The 16,523-nt window shown below is 42.9% G+C and overlaps 1 protein-coding gene across 5 annotated transcripts in view; it reads right to left on the bottom strand.

The window, feature by feature from the left end:
- Positions 1 to 16,234, bottom strand: part of FAM135A (family with sequence similarity 135 member A) — a 157,270-nt gene extending 141,036 nt beyond the window's left edge. For 4 of the 5 annotated variants that reach the window (XM_027550860.1, XM_027550863.1, XM_027550862.1 and 1 more), the window contains exon 1: positions 15,968 to 16,234. The gene's annotated coding sequence lies outside the window, so the exon portion shown is untranslated. Of the gene's footprint in view, positions 1 to 14,454; positions 14,522 to 15,967 lie in introns of those variants that run through there. The other variant, XM_027550861.1, reaches the window with a different exon arrangement.
- Positions 16,235 to 16,523: the final 289 nt, after the last annotated feature.

Raw genomic sequence — 16,523 nt, 5'->3', positions numbered from 1 at the left:
ACCACACAGATTCAGACAGAACTCTGAAAAATGGTAAAACAGAAAGATGGAAAAATTCTGGACTCTGGAATGGTTTCATAGAGCACAGACGTCAAATTTATCTAGACTGCTCAGATTTTCGTTTTATAACTCTTTATCACAGCAACTGTACCTAACCTATACCCTAAGTAATATGTCTTCCCTTCAGGCTATTTTCAAAGAAGCAGGCAAATGATCCTTTATATTACGTATGTTATTACATACAATAACAATAAAATAAAATGCTATATGACAATATACATGATTTGAAAATAATTCAAATCATCTTTCTTCCATTCCAAACCCCCAATGGCTTCCCACCATGTTCAGTAGCACTACCTTACAATGGCCTATATGACAACCTTACACAACCTGGTTCTTCCAACCACCTCTCTGACCTCATGTCCTAAGTTGGCCCACTCCAGTCACACTGCTTGCTATTTCTCAAACACACCAAAGAGATTAATGCTTCGGGGCTTTTGCAGTTTTGCAGTTGTTGCCTTGGACACTCGTCCCTCCAGGATATCCAAATGACTCACCTTTTACCTCTTAGTCTTGATTCACTGACTTCCCTGGTGGCTCAGACGGTAAAGCGTCTGCCGACAATATGGGAGACCCGGGTTTAATCCTTGGGTTGGGAAGATCTCCTGGAGAAGGAAATGGCAATCCACTCCAATTTTCTTGCTTGGAATGGAAATCCCATGAACAGAGGGGCCTGGTAGGCTACAGTCCATGGGGTCACAAAGAGTCGGGCACAACTGAACGACTTCACTTCACTTTCTTGATTCACTGAGTGACACAAGGCTGTGATCCATGGGATCAGTTTAGTTAGTTTTCTGTGATTCTGGTTTTCACTCTGTCTACCCTCTGATGGATGAGGATGAGAAGCTTGCGGAAGCTTCCTGATTGGAAGTATTGGCTGTGGTGAAAATTGGGTCTTGCTTTGGTGAGCAAGGCCATGCTCAGTAACTCTTTGATCCAATTTTCTGTTGATGGGTGGGGCTGTGTTCCTTCCCTGTAATTTGGCCTGAGGTCAAACTATGGTAGGGGTAATGGTGAATTTCTGCAAAAGGACTTAGGTCAGCACCCATGGCTCCTAGGACTGTTGTAGTCAATGATACTGACCCCGTGGCAGGCCACTGTCAACTCACATCTCCACTGGAGACTCCTGGACACTTTTAGGCAAGTCTGGCTCAGTCTCTTGTGGGGTCACTGCTCCTATCTCCTGGGTCCTGGTGCATAAAAGGTTTTGTTGTTCCCTCCAAGAGTCTGTTTCCCCAGTTCTGTGGAAGTTCTGTAATCAAATCCTGCTGACCTTCAAAGTCAGATTCCCTGGGGATATGCAGTTCCTCTGTTGGATCCCTAGGTTGGGAAATCTGTTGTGGAGCCTAGAACTTTTGCAACAGTGTGAGAACTTCTTTGGTATAATTGTTCTGATCACATGGATTACAGCCTTGTTTAACTCAATGAAACTCTGAGCCATGCTGTGAAGAGCCACCCACGATGGATGGGACATGTTGGAGAGTTTGGACAAAACGTGGTGCACTGGAGAAGGGAACAGCAAACCACTTCAGCATTCTTACCCTGAGAACTCCATGAACAGTATGAAAAGGCAAAAAGATATGACACTGAAAGACGAACTCCCAAGGTCAGTAGGTGCTCAAGATGCTACTGCAGAAGAGCAAAGAAATAGCTCCAGAAAGAATGAAGAGGCTGAGACAAAGTGGAAACAATGTCCAGTTGTGGATGTGACTGGTGGTTAAAGTAAAATCTGATGCTGTAAAGAACAATACTGCACAGGAACCTAGAATGTTAGGTCCATGAATCAAGGTAAATTGGAAGTGGTCAAACAGCAGATGGCAAGAGTGAATTTTAGGAATCAGTGAACTCAAATGGACCAGGATAGGCAAATTTAATTCAGATGACCATTATATCTACTACTGTGGACAAGAATCCCTAAGAAGAAATGGAGTAGCCATCATAGTCTTGGGTGCAATCTCAAAATGACAGAATGACCTCAGTTCGTTTCCAACGCAAACCATTCAATATCATAGTAATATAAGGCCTTGCCCCAACTACTAATGCAGAAGAAGCTGAACGGTTCTGTGAAGATCTACAAGATCTTCTAAAACTAATACCAAAAAAAAAAAAAGATGTCCTTTTCATCATAGGGGACTGGACTGCAAAAGTAGGAAGTCAAGAGCTACCTGGAGTAACAAGCAAGTTTGGCCTTGGAGTACAGAATGAAGCAAGGCAAAGGCTGACAGAGTTTTTTCAAGAGAACACACTGGTCATAGCAAACACCCTCCTCCAACAACACAAGAGAAGACTCTACACATGGACATCACCAGATGGTCAATACCAAAATCAGACTGATTTTATTCTTTGCAGCCAAAGATGGAGAAGCTCTATACAGTCAGCAAAAACAAGACTTGGAACTGACTCTGGCTCAGATCATGAACTCCTTATTGCCAAATTTAGACTTAAACTGAAGAAAGTAGGAAAAACCACTAGACCATTCAGGTATGACATATATCGAGTCCCTTATGATTATAGAGCAGAAGTGACAAAAAAGATTCAAGGGATTAGATCTGATAGACAAGAATGTCTGAGGAACTATGGACAGAGGTTTGTAATATTGTACAGGAGGCTGTGATCAAAACCATCCCTAAGAAAAAGAAATGGAAAAAGGCAAAATGGTTGTCTGAGGAGGCCTTACAAGTAGCTGAGAAAAGAAGAGAAGAGAAAGGCAAAGGAGAAAAGGAGAGATATTCCCATCTGAATGCAGAGTTCCAAAGAATAGCAAGGAGAGACAGGTAAGCCTTCCTAAAGTGAACAATGCAAAGAAATAGAGGAAAACAATAGAATGGAAAAGACTAGAGATCTCTTCAAGAAAATTAAGAGATACCAAGGGAACATTTCATGCAAAGATGGGCACAATAAAGGACAGAAACCTAAAGGCTGGGACCTAACAGAAGCAGAAGAGATTAATAAGAGGTGGCAAGAATACACAGAAAAACTATACAAAAAAGATCTTACATGACCCAGATAACCACAATGGTGTGATCACTCACCTAGAGCCAGACATCTTGGACTGTGAAGTCACACGGGCCTTAGGAAGCATCACTACAAACAAAGCTAGCGGAGATGATGGAATTCCAGCTGAGTTATTCATATCCTAAAAGATGATGCTGTGAAAATGCTGTACTCAATATGTCAGCAAATTTGGAAAACACAGCAGTGGCCACAGGACTGGGAAAGGTCAGTTTTCATTCTAATCCCAAAGAAGGGCTATGCCAAAGAATGTTCAAACTACTACACAGTTGCACTCATTTCACATGTTAGCAAAGTAATGCTCAAAATCAAGCTAGGCTTCAATAGTACGTGAACCAAGAACTTTCAGAGGTTCAAGCTGGATTTAGAAAAGGCAGAGGAACCAGAGATCACATTGCCAACATCCACTGGATCATAGCAAAAGAGAGATTTCCAGAAAACTCAAGATAATTTTTTTCAAGAAAATTCCAGAAAAACACCTACTTCTGTTTCATTGACGATGCCAAGCCTTTGACTGTGTGGATCACAACAAAATATGGAAAACTCTTCAAGAGATGGGAATACCAGACCCACCTTACCTGCCTCCTGAGAAACCTGTATGCAGGTCAAGAAGCAACAGTTAGAACCAGACATGGAACAGACTGGTTCCAAATGGGGAAAGCAATACGTCAAGGCTGTATACTGTCACCCTGCTTATTTAACTTATATGCAGAGTACATCATGCAAAATGCCGGGTGGATGAAGCATAAGCTGAAATCAAGACTGCCAGGAGAATTATCAATAACCTCAGATATGCAGATGACACCACCCTTATGGCAGAAAGCGAAGAGGAACTAAAGAGCCTCTTGATGAAAGTGAAAGAGGAGAGAAAAAAAGCTGGCTTAAAACTCAACATTCATCCATATGGCAAAACCAATACAATATTGTAAAGTTAAAAAATAAAATAAAATATATTAAAAAAAAAAGGAAAAAAAACTCAATTCAGAAAACAAAGATCATGGCATCAGGTCCCATGCTGCTGCTGCTGTTGCTGCTAAGTTACTTCAGTCGTGTCCGACTCTGTGCAACCCCATAGACGGCAGCCCACCAAGCTCCCCCGTCCCTGGGATTCTCTAGGCAATGACTTCATGGCAAATAGATGGGGAAACAATGGAAACAGTGACAGACTTTATTTTCTTGGGCTCAAAAATCACTGCAGATGGTGACTGCAGCCATGAAATTAAAAGACGCTTGCTCCTTTGGAAGAAAAGCCATGACAAACCTAGACATCCTAGAAAGCAGACACATTACTTTGCCGACAAAGGTCCATATAGTCAAAGCTATGGTTTTTCCAGTACAGATGTGAGAGTTGGACCATAAATAAGTCTGAGCAGGGAAGAATTGATGCTTTTGAACTGTGGTACTGGAGAAGACTCTTTAGAGTCCCCTCAATTGCAGGGAGTTCAAACCAGTCTATCCTAAAGGAAATCAATCTTGAATTCTCACTGGAAGGACTGATGCTGAAGCTGAAGCTCCAATACTCTGGTCACCTGATGTGAAGAACTGACTCACTGGAAAAGACCCTGATGCTGGGGAAGACTGAAGGCAGGAGGAAAAGGGGACGACAGAGGACGAATGAGATGTTGGATGGCATCACCGACTCAATGGACATGATTCTGAGATGGTAAAGGAGAGGGAAGCCTAGGGTGCTGCAGTCCATGGGGTCACAAAGAGTCAGACATGACTGAGCAATTGAACAAAAATAATTTCATAAATATTAACTACTATTATTTTTATATTTAAATCGAATCAACTTGAAGAAAGGAATTATTACACTGATAAACTGAAAACAGACATGAATGAACAAATCTTTATGATAAAATTAATTACCAGTATAAAGTAATTTCCTTCACTTTTCCTCTCATATCTTGCTGCACTTTTTGTTCTTTAGTTGCTGCCTAATTTTTCTCAATTTATCCCTTTTTACTGACTATTCCCTAAGTGGAAACATACAGTACATGTACAGATACATACAGAGTAATACTAATAAATCTATTTTTCATCCCCCCCCCGCCAAAAAAAAACCCAAAAAGAATTATTTTTACACATTGATAGAAGAAAAAAATTCAAAGAAGAGACTAAAGGAAATGGAGAATAAACAAAAGAGAAAGGAAAGAGAAATTCAGAGGACTCTGAGTCTAGGGGCTCTATGGGACTCTCTCCTATTCCCTGTTTTACGGGAAGGACTGCCACTCAGCTCGACACAGTCCTGGCTAGCCCAGCATGATCACAGGCTTCTAAATTTTCAAGTAGAAACTGAAAATGTTTTTTCTAAGAGTTTTCACCTAAATTTCTCCTAAATTTTAGATGTTGCCGACTAGTTAAAAAACAAACACAAATAAAACAAGCAAACAAAAGCTGTGCAGTTAAAATCAAATTCTTCTACAGGGCAAATTCATTTCAAGTTTGTAATCTTCGACTTAGCATAGGTTTTCATGCCACTCAGTTCATTAGGCAAAGATCTTTCATCAAACAGGGAAGTTCTGGCCTGTTTTCTCTCAAGAGTAAAAGAAGCTCAAAGAGAGGACTTCTTTCCTTTTACCCAGACGTGCCTGGGAGACTTTCCACCGTCAGGAACTCCCTTCACCATGGCCCCTTTCACAGTCCGCTAGCAGGCTCAGATCTGTCACTTTCACCTGAGCTTGTGAAGCTGTAGGAACCCTGACTTAATCTGAGACTGATCATCTGCTCTATTATCTTGGCCCTGGCAAAGTAGCCTAAACAGAGCAATCTGAGAGGTCTGTTCAAGTAGGCCCCTGGGTCATTTCCAAGGTCCCTAAGAAAGAACTTAGCTAAATAGACTATAACGCTCAACCCAAAGAAGCCACAGGGGAACCTCAAACAGGAACTGCCCTGATACGAAACGAGAACCGTTCGCTGAATGGCTCTGAGATCTGAGGAGATATTTCTCTGACAGTCAAACCTGACAATCCCCTTATAATACCTCAGGGAAAGGCAGACTGCTCCCAAAGAAGCAAGATCATCTGTTGGTCTGAAAGACAGTTGGGCCCTCAAGAGCCGGTCCATCCCACACCACGGCCACGAGCCACACGTGGTCAGTAATTTGATTTAGTACACAATCAAAACTCAACTAGTATGACTGAAGAAATGCATTTAAAATTTTTACTTTTACATTTACATCCAAACACTGAAGCACTGTAAATATTTTTTAATTAAACATAACTTTATTGCAGACAGGACTGTATTTTACTTAAACTGTTACAGATGTAGTTACTAATTGAGATATGCTGTAGATGTACACACTGGGTTTCAGAGACTTAGTACACAAAAGAATGTAAATATCTCATTAACGTTTTTTATATTGACCACCTCTTGAAATACAGAGAAGAGAACGGCAACTCACTCCAGTATTCTTGCCTGGAGAATCCCATGGACAGAGGAGCCTGACAGGCTACAGTCCATAGGGTCACAGAGAGTCAGACACGACTGAAGCAACTTAACATGCGTGCATCTTGAATAATATTTTGCATATATTGAATTAAATAAAATATATTATACAAATTAATTTTATCAGTTTGTTTTTATTTTAAAAAATGCAGCTCCTTGGACATGTTTTATTACACATCTCTCTCAGATTTCTACTGGACCTGAGCCTAAGAATGCCAATCCATCCCCCCAACCACTAGAGTGCACAGTAACTGTCCCCAAAACAGTGCTGGGTGCTTAAACACTTGGCCTAGCTTCTAAGACCAGGGCTGTTCACTCGCATCGGATCAGTTGAGACCTCCAGTATCTGCAAGGGGAGTCCAGGCATGGATATCTGGAAAAATATGGAAGATGCTCCTGTACCACCCACACCATCCTGAAACAACAGCTAACCATTCTGAACTTAGCCTGAACTCCTGATTGTTTCAGAAACCTAAAAAGAGGACACGGACATGTCTGAAACTCAGAGGCACAGCTCAGAGGTTCTTAAAATAGACTGGAGACCACAGGCAATGATGAGATCCTGTCTCAGAAATCAAAGAGTGAACAGCCTTGACTCTTGAACTACAAACCCAAAATAGATATCTTGAGGATGTTCCTTCTCCTAAAGCTGAGGGTAAACAAGCTAAACAAATTGGAGATTCCAGACACTCCCTTTGTCAACCCAAGAAATAAAGGGGCCACTTCTGTCGATTATGAAGCCAATGGCTCCAGCTTCTAAATCCCATTCCCAGGTTAGCAGTCATGGGACAAATGGGTTCAGAGCCTGTAATACTGACAGTCCAAATAATAATGTCCAGCTGTATGCAGAAGTTAGGTACTAAAGACACCATATAAGGCAAAAATCACCTATGGACCCACTTATCTGTAGAAAACCTCCACATTAGCAATCAATACATCATTTCTTAATGAGTAAAGCACATTCATTTTTTTCTTTCAGCTTTAGGGAAAAAATTCACTAGTTTTTCAGATGAACACTATATAATGTAGTAAACTTGCACTTAGGAGCCAAAGTGTACAAAAACCTACATGTCTTTAAATGTTCACACTCAATGTAATGAGATGCTCACATTCAGACAGACACACAGGAACTGAAACCAAGTGAGGGAACATCAAGTTAAAGTCCAACCAGATAAGGGGCTCAACACTAGGCCAGACATCTAGGGACTGAGAGTGACATTGGGATCTGGGACCAGTGAAGGGAAGGGCATCTAACCTAACATGCACGTTTCAATTACAGTTTGTTAAATAGGAATACAATGGAAACAAAGAGATCTTTTAGATCCTAAGATCATTAGATCCTTTTAGAAGGTTAACTCAATCCATTTAATAATAGTCAATTTTGGGTCCATTCTGGGGGGGAGGGGGGTTTTCTCCCAATGAATAAGCAGGAAGCCCCAAAGAAGGGCACCCCATAAGCCTTCAGAATGCTGTTCTCATAACTTTGTGCATAATAAAATATTTCTGTAACATCCAAGTTCTGTGTGAGAGTAGGAAGATCCATCTCTTGGACAAAGTATCCTCAGCCACCACCTTTCCTAAGTACCACTCACTGAGGCCACAGCAGAACTCCAATACACAAAAGTCAGGCCCTTCAAGGCCCTCAAGCCTTTGAGCTAACCTTGATCAAGTCAAACCAGACAGCCATAAACTGAGAATAACCAGCCAGTGACGTCTAAAGAGTTGTACACCTGTAATCCTGCTATCTGGTGTAACTCTGGCCACCTAAATTGATTAAGTCTGCATTGGTTGGTTCAGTCTAAATATCTGGCCTATAGTCCTGTTTCTGGATTTACATTCAGTTTCCTTTTGGACTGACTGAGGTCTTGATACCCTGATCAGCTCTGAAAGCTCCCTCTTTCTGGAGCTAAACACACTACGCCACTGGATTACATCCTACTCTAAAATGGCCAAGTCACCTGGCACTCTCCTGACTCAGGATCACCATCACTCAGGTGGCTTTTAACCTTTTTGCCTTCACAATTATTCACACATGCAACACCCTTTCATCAGTAACATCTCTCATCTTAAAAGGTGATTTACAATAAAGAGGAGCTTAAAAGAATTGCTATGAATAAAGGGGACATGGAAAGTAAGGAAAATCACTGGTCTAGAATCTTTTGCTGTCATTTAATCACTCAACACAATAAACTCCTGAGGGCCATACACCATACTGCACAAGTTATATTTAGAAATATTTAAGAAAAGAATAGAGTACTAAGTTCTTCTCTTCTGGGGTGAGGGTAAGAGGGAGATCTTCCAGAGGAAAGATAAGCAGAAAACCATGACAAACTATATTTTAAAAAGCTATATGTTTCCCTGTTGATACCAAATGTAGACCAAATAGCAGTATCAAATACAAACACTGAGAACTTTTTGGAGCTCTTACTTTTATACAAGTTGCTCTTATTAACATCACTTCATCTTATTCTCATATGAATGAAAGACCTATTATTATTCCATTTTACAGGTGAAGAAACTAAGGAGCAAAAAGTTTACACAACTCATCCAAGGTCACACGGTTAGAAAACAATGGAAAAAGCACAAAACCTTCAAAAGTGTCAAACTTCACAGCCTATATTTAAACTTATATAATTCTAAAGTCTATACCTTAATTGTTTTAGGAAACAGATTCAATAGTAACAAGCCATGAAATAAATATGCCCCTACTAAAAGAAAACCTGAAATCAGAATGCAATGCTGATTTAAAAAAATACACTTGATAAATTAACTATATTCCGTTTTCCTAACACCCAAAAAAGATGTCCTTTTCATTATAGGGGACTGGAATGCAAAAGTAGGAAGTCAAGAAACACCTGGAGTAACAGACAAATTTGGCCTTGGAATATGGAATGAAGCAGGGAAAAGACTGATAGAGTTGTGCCAAGAAAATGCACTGGTCATAACAAACACCCTCTTCCAACAACACAAGAGAAGACTCTATACATGGACATCACCAGATGGTCAACACTGAAATCAGATTGATTATATTCTTTGCAGCCAAAGATGGAGAAGCTCTATACAGTCTGCAAAAACAAGACCAGGAGCTGACTGTGGCTCAGACCATGAACTCCTTATTGCCAAATTCAGACTGAAATTGAAGAAAGTAGGGAAAAGCACTAGACCATTCAGGTATGACCTAAATCAAATCCCTTATGATTATACAGTGGAAGTGAGAAATAGATTTAAGGGCCTAGATCTGATAGATAGAGTGCCTGATGAACTATGGAATGAGGTTCGTGACACTGTACAGGAGACAGGGATCAACACCATCCTCATGGAAAAGAAATGCAAAGAAGCAAAATGGCTGTCTGGGGAGGCCTTACAAATAGCTATGAAAAGAAGAGAAGCGAAAAGCAAAGGAGAAAAGGAAAGATATAAGCATCCGAATGCAGAGTTCCAAAGAATAGCAAGAAGAGATAAGAAAGCCTTCTTCAGCGATCAATGCAAAGAAATAGAGGAAAACAACAGAATGAGAAAGGCTAGGGATCCCTTCAAGAAAATCAGAGATACCAAAGGAACATTTCATGCAAAGATGAGCTCGATAAAGGACAGAAATGGTATGGACCTAACAGAAGCAGAAGATACTAAGAAGAGATGGCAAGAATACACAGAAGAACTGTACAAAAAAGATCTTCACGACCCAGATACTCAAGATGGTGTGATCACTGACCTAGAGCCAGACATCCTGGAATGTGAAGTCAAGTGGGCCTTAGAAAGCATCACTACGAACAAAGCTAATGGACGTGATGGAATTCCAGTTGAGCTATTCCAAATCCTGAAAGATGATGCTGTGAAAGTGCTGCACTCAATATGCCAGCAAATTTGGAAAACTCAGCAGTGGCCACAGGACTGGAAAAGGTCAGTTTTCATTCCAATATCAAAGAAAGGCAATGCCAAAGAATGCTCAAACTACCGCACAATTGCACTCATCTCACATGCTAGTAAAGTAATGCTCAAAATTCTCCAAGCCAGGCTTCGCAATATGTGAACCGTGAACTTCCTGATGTGCAAGCTGGTTTTAGAAAAGACAGAGGAACCAGAGATCAAATTGCCAACATCCGCTGGATCATAGAAAAAGCAAAAGAGTTCCAGAAAAGCATCTATTTCTGCTTTATTGACTACGCCAAAGCCTTTGACTGTGTGGATCACAAGAAACTGTGGAAAATTCTGAAAGAGATGGGAATACCAGACCACCTGATCTGCCTCTTGAGAAATTTGTATGCAGGTCAGGAAGCAACAGTTAGAACTGGACATGGAACAACAGACTGGTTCCAAATAGGAAAAGGAGTTCGTCAAGGCTGTATATTGTCACCCTGTTTATTTAACTTATATGCAGAGTACATCATGAGAAACGCTAGACTGGAAGAAACACAAACTGGAATCAAGATTGCCGGGAGAAATGTCAATAACCTCAGAAATGCAGATGACACCACCCTTATGGCAGAAAGCGAAGAGGAACTCAAAAGCCTCTTGATGAAAGTGAAAGTGGAGAGTGAAAAGTTGGCTTAAAGCTCAACATTCAGAAAAGGAAGATCATGGCATCCGGTCCCACCACTTTATGGGAAATAGATGGGAAAACAGTGGAAACAGTGTCAGACTTCACTTTTCTGGGCTCCAAAATCACTGCAGATGGTGATTGCAGCCATGAAATTAGAAGATGCTTACTCCTTAGAAGGAAAGTTATGACCAACCTAGATGGCATATTGAAAAGCAGAAACATTACTTTGCCAACAAAGGTTCGTCTAGTCAAGGCTATGGTTTTTCCTGTGGTCATGTATGGATGTGAGAGTTGGACTGTGAAGAAGGCTGAGCGCGGAAGAATTGATGCCTTTGAACTGTGGTGTTGGAGAAGACTCTTGAGAGTCCCTTGGACTGCAAGGAGATCCAACCAGTCCATTCTGAAGGAGATCAGCCCTGGGATTTCTTTGGAAGGAATGATGCTAAAGCTGAAACTCCAGTACTTTGGCCACCTCATGCGAAGAGTTGATTCATTGGAAAAGACTGATGCTGGGAGGGATTGAGGGCAGGAGAAGAAGGGGACGACAGAGGATGAGATGGCTGGACGGCATCACTGACTCGATGGACGTGAGTCTGAGTGAACTCCGGGAGTTGGTGATGGACAGGGAGGCCTGGCGTGCTGCGATTCATGGGGTCGCAAAGAGTTGGACACGACTGAGTGACTGATCTGATCTGATCTGATCTAATCATGAAATCTTCAAATTCCTCACACCCACAGATACAAAATCTGAAATTTAAAGGCACTGACATCTCCTGTGTGTGTGTGTGTGTGTGTGTGTACTCAGTTGGGTCCAACTCTTTGCAACCCCATGGACTGCAGCCCACCAGGCTCCTCTGTCCATGGAATTTTCCAGGCAGGAATACTGGAGAAGGTTGCCATTTCCTCCTCCAAGGGATCTTCCCTACCCAGAGATGGAATCTGCATCTCCTGCATTGGCAGCCAGATTCTTTACCACTGCGCCACTGGGAAGCCCTACTATCTTCTAATTTCTTAAAAATCTGGGTTTAAACAGTTGAGTTTAATAATAGAGAAATATATATTACTTCTTATCTTAGAACTGACACTTAAGATTAAGGAGCACCCTCAGAACACTATTAATTTTGGATAACTGTGTTAATATGAGAAAATCCATAGAAAAACAAAGTGTAAACCTAACGTAGAAAGAACATCAGTAGCCTCTGACATCACTTCGATGGATGACTTACTTCAGGAGGCACAGAAAGCAGAGGAGAACCCCTCCTGCTCATTATGGGACACCTAATAAAAGGCGCCCCAGGGAGGGCAGGGCTATTTAAGAGCAGCTCACGTCAACTTCTCATGCTGTTCATATGCCATCAAATACACCTGACAGTGACACAACACAGAATGTCTTTGAGTATGTCATGTTATTATATACCTTAAAAATCCCGGAAGAGCCCAAAGAACCAGAACTAGTCCCTCCTTTTAACATGAAAAGAAATTCATTATTTCACAGTCATTATCTGTTACCCAGTTCCGGGATCTGCCCAGCACCTCTCAAAATATTTCATCAACAGAGAACACAGCTCAGAACTCAAAACAAAAAGTACAATCCTCTGTCTAAAAAATATTTCAAGAAACAAACAATGTTTTCTTAACAGGAAATGCGTTCTTCAGTATATCATTAACTTGGTAGCAGATAGACCTGGATTCTAATTCAGACTCTCTAAGCCTCAGTTTTCTCAAATGGAAAAGATTTATAATTTCTACATTAAAAGGACCTGACACTTTTCATATTTCCATTAAGATAAAAGAGGCTCATTGTTATTAAATTTAGAACATCACTGACAACCAAGTATGAACCTATTAAAAAAATGGGAATCTTTAAAAATAAAATGGTAAAACCCACTGTGAAGATATTTCACTATATTCCTTCTGAAAAATCCAGACCTGCCTAACAACTTGTGCTTCCCAACTTCTCTGAAAATCCACTGGGCCCATTAGGAATGCTTTTTCTGTACTACCACTTTGCTTCTTACTCATATTCATTTCAAAACCTCCTTCCTGACAAACAACTCAAGGAAAAAAAGGAAACAACATTACTCACTTCAGACATATGCTCCCATCTCCATTCATTTATTTAAACACACAATAGAACATATCACAAAACTCACTTTTAATCATTCTTAATACTTCGAATCAAAGGAAATCCTTGCCTTTTCTATCCCCTAAAGAATCTCCACTCTCAAATGTCTATATCTACAGAACACAAAGATAAACTGTAAGACAAGAGAAATTCATGGAAGTTACCAAAACATTGTTAACTTTAAATTTTCAGTGTCAAATTCTGGCAAACATACTGAATGTGGCAGTGTTTGTTTCACTGCATATGAAGATTCATCTAAACTAGTCCACGTTTATAACACATGCTACTAAACTTTTCACTTAAGTCTGAAACTAAAAAAAAAAAAAACAACTAAATTGCAGTGATCTAGGTAATGGTACCCCACTCCAATACTCTTGCCTGAAAAATCCCATGGACAGAGGAGCCTGGTGTGCTGCAGTCTATGGGGTGGCTAAGAGTCAGACACGACTGAGCGACTTCACTTTCACATTTCACTTTCAAACACTGGAGGAAGAAATGGCAACCCACTCCAGTGTTCTTGCCTGGAGAATCCCAGGGACGGGGGAGCCTGGTAGGCTGCTGTCTGTGGGGTCGCACAGAGTCGGACACGACTGGAGCAACTTAGCAGCAGCAGCAGCAGGAGGATTTAAGCATTCAATTTTACTCTTACGACATAGTCTAAAAGAGACAAAAACTAAGTGTTTTATATAGCAATTTTTGTCTGTGGTGGCCCTAAGCATGCTTAAATTATGAGCGTTTACTTTGGTTTTCAAAGATTAGTGGGTAGCCACTTGTTTACTCATATATTGTAAGGAGAGACACTGGAGGTACACAGGTTAAGTGACTTCTACAAATTAATGTCATGAGTCATCCTAAGAGTGTAGATCCTCTGACATCCAGCCATGTGCCCATTGTCCGCCACGAATCTTTATTGTCATTTCTAAGAGCACAGAATCAACTTACTATAAATACCAACAAGAATGTGTAAGCATTTACTTTTTTAATAAATAGTTACCTAGAAATAGAAGGACTCGCCTTTGAAAGACGGGAAGATTTCCTTCAGAAGCAGCAGTTATCTCTACCTGCACTGGAAAAATCATTTTAAAAAATCTTAAAAGCTGAGTTCATCACCTCCTACCATACACAACAACTGCTGCTTCTTCCAAAAGAGGTGTGGTTTCACAACATCAAGTTCTACTTTTATACTAATATCATGTCAAATAAGAAACTACACATTTTTGCCTTGGTGCTTCCCTTCTGTACTACAGAAACAGAAAATTTCAATTCCTACCTGACACAGAAACATGAAGAATTTACTGTTTGTGGGCTGCTTTGAGATTACAGAATGAAATACATAATCCAGTTGCTCCTCGGCCCTAGAATAAAGGCAAACTTCACTGAGAGTGACTGCTTCAGCAGATGCCTTCAAAATAAGATCCTACAATGTTATTTATATAGAGAAGTTTTTTATAAGCCAAATTTTGATCACAATGAAATGGAGGAAAAAAACCCTCCCCAACTGTTTATAAAGTTCTTTTACCCAATTCACAAATTTAATACTTCTGTCCCCTTACTAAATTTCTCCTTTAGTAAGAACACTAATTCCCTAAGCTAGTAAAAACTGTTAGCACTTAGTGCAGAGAACAGAGACCATCACAAAAATGATGCGGTCAACTGCAATGGTAAATGTACAAAACATCAAATTAGTAACTAATTTTTTGATAAATTTCACTTAATATTCGTTCTTGGACAATTGTATTTCCTGGAGGACAATAAAATCTCCAAAATTTAACCTTAGGTCTGGAGGTTAGCCTTTATATTTTCACCAAGCCTCTCCTCAAGTTGCTTCTTCTTGACATGTCAGGTAAACACAATTCTTGAAAATTAAAGGTTCGATCAGTTAAGTGTAACAGGTTACGGCTACTGTCACTCCTGTTGGTACTTCCAGTCCGTGAAGAAAGATTTCATGAAACTGTCAACTGAACTAAGGATACTGAGGAGTTACCTAGTTTAGGTAGAAAGTAAAAGAGACTAGAACTCTTCAGAGATTTCATAAAAAGTAAAATGGACAGGAGTTAAGAGACTCGACCTATGCAAACGAGAAAACAACAAGTTTTAGTGAGGAAAAAAGATCAAGGTTCGAGAGTTAAGGGTTGGGGACAGGATGGAGAGAGGCGGGAGGACAGGGAGGGACCGTCAGACGGAGAGGCGGTGAAGTCGGGGCAGAGAGGAAGGATTCGGGGCGCCGGGGCCTCCGAAGATGAAGTCCTGCGCCGAGAGATGCTGAAGCAAAACCCTGTCAGAAGCTAACGCAAGACGGGAAAGGCGAAGAACCGAAGAGGGGAAACGGACAGACAGAGCCAAGGGAGGAATGACAGAGGGAGCGGAGAAGGGAACCGGCGGCGAGCGAAGAGCCGGCCTGGGGGCGCCCAGAGGAGGGAGGGGACCCAGGGGCACCCCGCCTCCCACGGAGGGGCCGCCGGGGATGAGGGGCGCGGCGCGGCAGGGAGCAAGACGCGAGGACGGGCAGGGGGCGAAGAGCGGCCGGGGGCTCGGGGGCCGCGCGAGGGTCGGGCCCGAGGAGCGGCAGGCAGCGCGGCTCCACAGCCCGAGCGCGCCCGCCGGCCGTCCCCGCCGACCTTCAGCGGCCCGGCGCCGGCTCCAACCCGGAGCGGCCGGGAAGGGCCGGAGCCGCGAGCGAGGACCGGGCGCAGAGGAGGCCGCTCCCCGCCGGGCCGCGGGGAGGGGACACGAAGAGGGTCGCGGGGGTCGCGGCCCGGGACGGCCGGACGTCGAGCGCTCACCTCTCGCCCGGCTCGGCCGCCGCCCGTCGAACCGAGGAGCCCGCGGTCTCTGTGGAAGGAGGCGGCCCCGCCCGGGTCAGCACCATCCCGCCGCGGGCCCCTCACATCGCCGTCGCAGCACCGCAACCTCCGCCGCTGAGGAGCCGGCTCGTAACCGCCGCCCGGCGAGCTGCCCCGCGCGGCCAGAGAGCATGCGCAGTGCGCCGGTGCCCGAGGGAGCGCCGCGGGCCGCGCTACCTGCGAGCCACAGGTCCCGGCCACGGCCCCGCCCCCTGGCCGCCCTGCCGGCCGCGCCCTCCCCTCGCCAGGCGAGGCCCCGCCCTCCCAGGCCTGCGCCCCGCCCCCCGCGCGCGGTGCGCTCCCGGGCCTCGGTTCCAGACCCAGCGCAGACTGAGATTTTGAGAGCTGTGTCCACCCTATCGGGCTCAGGCTCCCAAACTCCCGCGAGAACGGGAAGTTGGCGTCAATAAAAGGCGCTGGCCCCCGGGACGGGCCGGATTGCGGGCGTGAGGAGGCTGAGAGCTCGTTCTCGGGATAAGAGGGAGGGCGAGGAGAG

This window comes from Bos indicus x Bos taurus, chromosome 9 (assembly GCF_003369695.1).
Source record: "Bos indicus x Bos taurus breed Angus x Brahman F1 hybrid chromosome 9, Bos_hybrid_MaternalHap_v2.0, whole genome shotgun sequence".
Lineage (NCBI taxonomy): Eukaryota > Metazoa > Chordata > Mammalia > Artiodactyla > Bovidae > Bos > Bos indicus x Bos taurus.
This window is presented reverse-complemented; position numbering and strand designations above follow the sequence as displayed.